Below are 9325 nucleotides of genomic sequence, written 5' to 3' on the forward strand. Positions count from 1 at the left end.
GGTGAAGCAGGGCGCCTGGGTGGCTCAGTCGGTTGAGCTCTTGATTTTGGCTCAGGTCATGATTTCACAGTTTGTGAGTTCAAATCCCATATGGGTCTCTGTGCTGATGGCTGAGAACCTGCTTGGGATTGTCTCTCTCTGTCCCTCCCCCCCTCATTCTCTCTCTCTGTCTGTCCCTCCCCCCCATTCTCTCTCTCTCTCTCTCTCTCTCTCTCTCTCTCTCTCTGTCTCTCTCAAAATAAATAAACTGTGAGAAAGAGGTGCCTGGGTGGCTCAGTCAGTTAGACATCTGACTTTGGCTCAGGTCATGATCTCACAGCTAGTGAGTTTGAGCCCTGCATCAGGTTCTGTGCTGACAGCTCAGAGCCTGGAGCTTGCTTTGAATTCTGTTTCCATCTTTCTATTTTCCTCTCCTACTTGCACACTGTCTCTCTCTGTCTCTCTCCCTCAAATATAAATAAACATTAAAAATAAATGAGAAAAATAGAAGGGTGAAGCCTGAGGGATACGAGTAGGGAAGGGCCGGAGCTGAGAGCTGAGGAAGCCTGTGGACAAAAGCCTGGTTCTACCTACACGTGGCACGTAGATCATCTTAAGGATACAGCCCAACAGGTGGGTGATGTCTAGGGCCACAACTGACGCCTATAGTTTTTTTAGGTGGATTACAAAGAAGTGCCACTTCCATAAAGGCGAATTTTAAAAAGTGCTTCTCAGGGTGATGGAGGAAGGCAAATTATCAAAAGGCATCCCTTTCTTTGTCTAAAGCTCTTTGGACAGGGCCAGAGAGCTTAACTCATGATCAGAGGGAGGACGAGATTTTGGTCCCCACTCATCACCTTGGCCAAGTGCCTTGGTACAGTGCACACACAGCCCACCTGTCCTTGGAAGCCCTGAGGGTACCTGCTATTCCTCCTCATTACAAAACTCAGCAACTCAGATGAAAAAGTTTTTAAATTCAAATGAAGTTAAGGTAAATTTGTATATGAATTCTAAGGAATGCCATGCAAGGGAAAGAGGTTATATGTGACTGGTATTAGCTACCTGAATGAGGGTGTAGAAGCTTTACCTGAGGTTTGCTTCTCTGGCAAACTGGTTCCTTCCTCAGAGAAAGAACTTAATTGTTTAACTGATTGAATGGGGGGTGCCTGGGTGGCTCAGTCAGTTAAGCCTCTGGCTTTGGCTCAGGTCATGATCTCACGGTTCGTGGGTTTGAGCCCCACGTGGGACTCTGAGCTGACAGCTAGCTCAGAGCCTGGAGCCTGCTTCAGATTCTGTATCTCTCTCTGTCTCTGACCCTCCCTTGCTTGCGCTGTCTCTCTCTGTGTCTCAAAAATAAATAAAAAACATAAAAAAAGTTTAACTGATTGAATGGGGGCTTGCCTGACATTTCAGAAGAATGTGAATGCTTATGTGGCTGGTCTAAGGCTGATTTGGAAATTAATATTTGAATATATGTAAGAGGGGCCTGCTTGGTTTGAACTAGTCCCTTTTTTTTCTTTTGGGTTTATTGGTAACTGTGAGTTGATTTATCTCTAAACAGTTCAAAGCCTTTTCTTTTTAGCTCTCCGAATAATGTTTTTTTTTTCTTTTCAAAGATGTAATATTTCTGCTACCAGAACAGAAAGATAAGGATGAGAGCCTTCAGAACCCTTTGAAGACAAAATGGTATTCTGAATTGGACATTCATTAGAGCAAGGGGACACATCTCTAAATCTGGGTTTCATGATTTTAGGTTTGTTTAATGGATTTCTTTGCTTAAACTTCAGGTGCAGGCACGATAATTTTGAAGAGCAGAGAGATGGACAAATGCTATTTGATTTGTACATCTTTTCAAAGGCATTAAAAGGTTTGTCTTAGGTTTGGTGATGCTTTTCCCCCGATTTTTGGTTGAAGGCGGGTGTGATTGTTCTTTTCCCTCCACCCTTGAAGAAAATGGGGTCGTTTTTCACTTATAAATTCTTCAACCTCAGAGGAGGAGGGGCGGCGTTTTTCTAGAAGAGTTAGAAATGAAGGTGGAGGGGCTTCTGGGCTAAGTGTCCAACTTCAGCTCAGGTCATAATCTCCCAGCTGGAGAGTTTGAGTCCTGGGTCAGGCTCTCTATGGACAGTTCAGATCCTGGAGCCTGCTTTGGATTCTGTGTCTCTTCTGTCTCTCTCTACCCCTCAGCCCTCGTGCTCTGTCCGTTTGTCTGTCTCTCTCTCTCTCAAAAAAGAAAAAAATTTAAAAACAAGAAGTCTCCAGTCAATGTTAGCCACTCTTGTTATTCTTGGTACGGCACACAAGTTTATTGGGCATACTTGAAGACGTTTGTGAGAAGGCCTAAGGGACAATAAATATGTGGGTGACCTTTTGTCCCAGTGAACTTTAAAGGATTTAGTCTAAGGAAGGTGGGGAGGGCCCAAGGGCTGGCTGGCTTGGTGGAAGCCCCTGGTACTCGTGTCCTGAGAGGCCCCCCACCCCCAGGATAGGGGACAACCTTGTCACAAGAGCTGGGGAGCACCACTATCCCTCGGGCTTCTGGGATAACTGTCTGGAAACTCAGACTCTGTCAGTGGAGGTATTTTTATAGTGTTGTGTCTACCTGAGTTTTCACATGACTTGCATTCTGCTTCTGCAGCTTTGATGACTCGTGAATCATTTTGTTCTTCCTTAAAGCGTGTAGAAGTACAATCATAGAGCGTTTCGAAACTGATTGCCATAATTAACTTTTGAGTTGCATTTGATTTTAAAAATTATAACCTCTTATTTTGAAATAGTGTAAGATGAACAAGACTTACAGATTTTCTGTGTGCCCATCACCCATCTTCCCTCAGTGATATTCACATAACCGTATGATACTGTTAAAACCAGGAGATTGATGTTGGCATGATACCATTCCAATTGATTTTTAAGCCTCATTTACTTATTAAATCCTTAATTGATTTAGTTGGGGTGTTATCCAGAAGCAGCTACCACAAACTTTGGAAATCCTGGCCTAAGAAGTTGCAGTTAGTTTCCGCAAGAACAGATAGCCGCTTATACTTTAGAAATTTCCACGATGACATCACCTTGTTGGGAGGGCCCCAAGGTGACCTTCCCCATCATGGCTGTTCTGCCTTGAGAACCATGCGTACGGGTGCTGAGCACGTCCACGAGGTCTCATTGGAGGGCATTTTGTCCTTCATCTGTTGGAGCAAGTGCTCTAGCACCTGTGTTAGAGACCAGGAAAACCACGTCTAGCTGACTCTGTTGCTCTGCAAAATAATAAAAGCCAGGACTGTTAAAGAGAGCGTAGTACCTAACGGACCTGTGGACAGTGGAGGAGACCCCAGCTTCTTGCTCAGCATTGCAGAAGAAATTGCTGTGCACCTAAAAGAACTGGGAGAATTCATGGACTGAGAAGGGGTAACCTCAGTTTTGCTCAAAAGGAAGAGAGAGGAAATTTAGATGGAAGTGAGTGGATGAGCAAAGACAGGACAACAGCTGTCCCCTTGAAGAATAGCAGTATTACCAAAGGGCAAAGGTGAAGATAAGGGGCAAAAATGGGAAAATCATAGGAGGGCCATTTTGAGCATCACTCATTGATGCTTTCCACGCATTGACCCCTTCAATCGGCACAACAACCTGAAATGCTAAGTAGCAAGGAGCAGTGTTCCTGTTTCGTAGAGGAGGAAATTGAGGCTTGCATGTATGACGTTGGAGATGGTTATTGAAGACTGGGTTTCTAAAAGGGACTACCATTAGCTGTTCTACTGACATTTTTTTTTAAATTAAAAAAATTTATTTTGAGAGAGACAGAGACAGCACAATCAGGGGAAGTGGAGAGAGAGAGAAGGAGAGAATCCCCAGCGGGCTCCACACTGTCCCCACAGAGCCAACATGGGGCTCAAACCCACGAGGCATGAGATCATGACCTGAGCCGAAATCAAGAATCGGATGTTTAACTGAACGAGTCCCCAAGGCACCCCTGTTCTGCTGAGAGTCTTGACACTCCCCCTCTCTCCCTCTGCTCTGAAGCAGCTACTCTCTTTCCAAATGATGTCTGTTCTACCTTCCAAACAGGCCCCTACTTCATCCACTTCTTTCCATCCCCTTGTCCTCACTCGAGGTCACCACCATGTCTCAGCTGTACCCCTGCACTTCCTCTTTACCGCCCGCCAGGTCTGTTTTTTCAACAAAAGCCAGAGGAACCTCAAACACACACATGTCCACTAAAGTGAATCCCTCCATTATAAACTTCTGTGGCATCCTTAAAATTACCATTGTGGCCCACATCCCCCCGTAGTCTGGTCTCTGCCATCCTCCTGGTGAGAATTTTCTTCATCCTCCTCAGTCATTGTGTCCCCGCCATGTTGACCATCCTCCATTTCCTTGGCTACATCCTTTCTTTCCTTTCCCAGGATCTTCACTTGTGTTGTTTCCTCTGCTTAAAACACTTTTCCTCGTCGCACTTGTAAAATTACTTATCTGTTGTGGACTGACTGTGCCCCCTTCCCAATCCATATGTTAAAACCCTACCCTCCAATGTGACAGTATTAGGAGGAGGTGGAGCCATTGGGAGGGGGCCAGAATTAGATGAGGTCATGAAGAGAGGGCTTGCTTCCTCTCCTGCTCTTTGTCATATGAGGACACAAGCAGAAGTTGGCCATGTCTGACCCGGAAGAAGATCCTCCCCAGAACTTGACCATGCTGACACCCTGATCTTGGACTTCCAGTTTCCAGAACTATAAGAAATAATTTTCTGGTGTTTATAAGTCACCCAGGGTCTGGTGTTATGTTACAGTAGTTCAAACAAAGATAAGGTCTTGCCTTAAATGTCCATTCTCTACTGCTCCAAATTAAAGTAGGTCTTCTGTATTCATTTAGAGTAGTATACTTTTCTTCAGAACACTTTCCACAATATATAATTATGTGTTTGATGATTTATCTAGCATCTATATCTCCTTCTAAATCATAAGCTCCATGTTGTCAGGGGCTTGTCCTTATGGCTCACCACTGTATTTCCAGGGCCCTGCCAGTGCCTAGCATGCAGATAGGCACTCGACAAATATTTGCTGAATGAATGGGTGAATGAGTGAATGAATGAATGAATTTTATATATATATATATAATATAACAGTCCCTTAGCTATATATACAGTTTATATATATGTGTGTGTGTGTGTGTGTGTGTGTATACAGTTTATATATATGTATACATATATATAGCTGTAGAAATGGTTGAAATGAATATATATATTAAGATTACTGACAATTCTGAATTTTTGGATTTTAGTATGAGTTTTCATTTACTTTCTTTTTTTTTAATGTTTATTTTCTAGTGAGTGCAAGTGTGGCAGGGGCAGAGAGGAGGGAGGGGACAGAGGATCTGATGCAGGCTCCACGCTGACAGCACAGAACCTGATGTGGGGCTTGAACTCGCAAACCATGAGATCATGACCTGAGCCGAAGTCGGATGCTTAACTCACTGAGCCTCCCAGGAGCCCCTCATTTATTTTCTTAAAGAGCAGTAAGCTTACAGTTGTACTTCAGCTAGAAGCTTTAGAAATTTGAAGCAAAAGCTTGAAATCAGGGACATGCACCACGTAATGAATGGATCCCATACAACCTGAAGTCCCTTAGCTATGAAATGGCATTGCCTCTGAGTTTGCCACAGTGAACTTGACCACAAAGACACTGCATGAACCGCCAGCCACTACTAGCAATTGAGTAGTGAGCAGTGGTGTCAATCTTAAAAGCCTAAGATATTCTTAGATGCTTATTTTTGTAATTGGTTTTATTATGGAGTTGCTAAAATGGGCCCAACCATATGTCTCTCCATCAAGAAAAATCTGAGCCCTGATTGCATGAAACAAAACACTCACAGAGGCATTGGAAAGCCCCTTGCGTGACTTTAGAGGCAAAGCACTGGTGTTTATTTGCAACTCAGAAGAGTCTTGGCTTGGAGCAATACCTGAGAAGTACAATCAAGCAAACAGATAAAAAGTTGTTTGTCTCTTCATTCAAGGTCAGTTCAGAATCACCGTGAAAGGTGCATGTAATAATAGAAAACCTGGTGGAGCCTGGAGCTGTAGAAGTGGTTGAAATTATTTTGGGTCAAAAAGAGGCAGCCAAGTTGAAAAAGGTGCCCTTTTTGAGTGACACCATCAAATGGGTTCAAAAGATGTGCTTGAGCAATTGGTGGAGAGACCCAGAGGCAGCCGGGCCTTTACGTTCTGATGAAAGGGGAAACATCAGTGACTTGGCCGTTTTACTGTCTTTAAAATTATGAAGTCTGTGAAGGCATGCTAATTTGCTCAATGTTGCATGATACAGCAGCTGGTGAAAGAACTTTCAGTAAGATACAATTTTCTAGCAAGTAGCAATATTCAGCATGTGGTTCCAGAAATTTGCTGTGTCTGTGTTCCTCTAGTACTCTGACCCTGAGAGAAAGAAACCTGATATGTGATGTCCATGCACCTTGACAGTGGCTGAAATGAAAAGACCAATATAATAGTGTCTTGTTAATAGTAATCTGGCCGGGAAGTTTTCATTTATTTTTCATGATGGCAAGTAATTCATTGATCAGAACAATTAAATAACATCATTGATGATGGTTCATTTAGAGGGAGTGTAATGACATACATGCTCATAAATGCATTTCCGTTTTTATTAACACGATCGTAGCACATTGTATTCTTTCTTTTAAAAAAAATGACATGAAATTCACATAACAAAATTAACCATTCAAAAAAATTTTTATTTACATTTTATTTATTTTGAGAGACAGAGACAGAGCATGAACAAAAGAGGGGCAGGGAGAGAAAGAGACACAGACTCCAAAGTAGTCTCCAGGCTCTGAGCTAGCGGTCAGCACAGAGCCAGATGCGGGACTCGAATCCACGGACCGTGAGATCAGGACCTGAGCTGACTTTGGACACTCAACTGACTGAGCCACCCAGGTGCCCTCCAAATTAACTGTTTTAAAAGGTACAATTCCATGGCATTCAGTCCATAGACACTGTTGGGCAACCATCACCTCGAGTTCCAAAACACTGTGCTCTCTTTTGCACTTTATTTATTTTTCACTTAATGTATATCCTGGAGACTGTTCGAAGGCAAGTAATACAGATTGATGTCTTTATTGTATCGGTGACTCTTACGTCAGACCAGGACTAAGTTGTTCAGACTCTCATAAAAAGGGCTCCCTCCTCGCCGAGGACTGGGAAGCTGGCAGCTGTTCCAGGTCCCCCCCGCAGCTGGTGAGTTGGTCAAGGTCCTCTAAAGGGAACTCGCATCCCACGGCTGGGCCAACGGTGGTGGGACAGGTGATACAAGGTAGGCCCGGCTATTTCCCTAGCAGACGCTCTTTGCTTCCCTCCGGGTGGGGGGAAACCTTGTTAGCCGTGAGCTTTGTTCTGCTGACAGCCCTCCCCACCTCGTTTTATTTCCTCACCTTTTCCTTCACAGCTGTAACTCCCCAGTATCCATCCTGCGCTCTGTCTCAACATCTGCTTCTCACGATGCACACCCGCGTCCTCTATCTCTGGATCCAGTCTTCTACCGATTGACAGTCAGGGTGTTGCCAGTCTTGCTATCACAGGTAGTGCTGGATGCGACCCTTTGCACCCCTGTCCTTCCATGCAGATGCAAGAGTATCTGGAGAGCAAATTCCCAGAGGTCGGGGGGCGGATCAATTTAAATTTTGCATTCAATCTTTTGATACACATCACCTGACCACCATCTTCTCTTGTGAGGCTGTGCCAGTTTAGGGTCCCATCAGGCAGGGAGGAGAGAATCATTTTTCACACTCTTGTCAACAGAGTGATCACATTTAAAAAATGTCTGCAATTGTATAGGTGAAAAGTGTTAATGTCGTCATGGTGTTAATGTGCTTTTTCTTTTTATTATGAGTGAGGTTGCACATATCTTCTAACTACTTAAAAATGATGGCGAGGGAATGAAAAGAATGCTTCCTATTAAAATAGATGGAGTGTTGAGCGCCTGGGTGGCTCGGTAGGTAGAGCATGTGACTATTAATCTCTGGGTTGTGAGTTCGAGCCCCATGTTGGATGTAGAGATTACTGAAAAATAAATAAGAAAACTTAGAAAAATAAGCGAGCGTAAACAATCTGCACTGGAATTTAAAAGTAAAATATAATACTTTAAAGAAACCTTGTGCTTGTGGAATGCTACTTTATGCTAAATCCAGACATCTTTGGCTACAAATTCTCTTTCCTGGTAGTTAAGGGAACTCTGCCAGGAGTTTGAAAAGTCTTGCATGTTGGTATAAGGGAGATTTTCTTAAAATTCAGGAGAGCAGGCGTCCATTCCATTCTGTATATGGGATTTTCAGAGTACTGACTCTGTTTAGGTTAAGACTTTAAGTATGTTTTAATTTAAAAAATATAATGGGTTAAAGAATTTTGTTGTGTGACATGTCATAAGTTGGAGATTAGAATATTTTAGTTCCTACCATTCGTTCAACTGTCAGCCTCAGCAACATAACGTCTTCTGCTAGCAATGGTTATGCGCTCTCATTTCCTGAATGAGCCTTAGAGGGACCCAGGACAGTGAAAGTTAAGCTCTTATTTTTTTTTACTTAAAATTTTTTTAACCTTAATTTTTTGAGAGACAGAGACAGAGTGCATGCAGGGGAAGGACAGAGAGAAAGGGAGACACAAAATCCCAAGCACGCTCCAGGCTGTGAGTTGTCAGCACAGAGCCTGATGTGGAGCTTGAACCCATGAACCGTGAGATAATGACCTGACTGAGCCACCTAAGTGCCCCAAACTCATTTCTAATGTCCAAGTTGTGAGGAAGAAGTTGTGAGGCCAGTGGGGAATTTATTCTGCCTGATGACAGACGCTAGGTGGGGAATGTGAAGGAACATTGTAAGATTCTGAACTCTGCTCACAGACCAAAGCCAGTGGACCTTATGTTCTCCATCCATTTTCCTGTCCTGATTCTCCAAGAACATAAGACTTGATGAAGTGTGTTGGTTAGACTGTAGGCTGGTTGCTATAACAAAGAAGCCCTAAGATACATGATAAAAAAGTGCCTATGACACATGATAAAATCTTCCTTCTTTCCCATGTTCCAGTCTGGCTTGGTCTATGTTTGGGTAGGAAGCTTAGTTCTATGAACCCACCAGGAGTCTTGGGTTCCTTCTGTCTTATTGCTTTGCTATCCTCTGGAGTTTTGCCTTGATTCGTGTGGTTGAAGCTGAATTACCAGCTTGCTCTAGCTCATAGGAAGGGTGAAAGAAAGGGAGTTGAGGACCAGCAATTTCCTTTTAAGAAAATGATGAGGAGCAGATGCAGTCACATTTCCTTGGTGAGAATTTAGATCCATCGCCATATCCAGTT

This window comes from Suricata suricatta, chromosome 8, assembly GCF_006229205.1.
Source record: "Suricata suricatta isolate VVHF042 chromosome 8, meerkat_22Aug2017_6uvM2_HiC, whole genome shotgun sequence".
NCBI lineage: Eukaryota > Metazoa > Chordata > Mammalia > Carnivora > Herpestidae > Suricata > Suricata suricatta.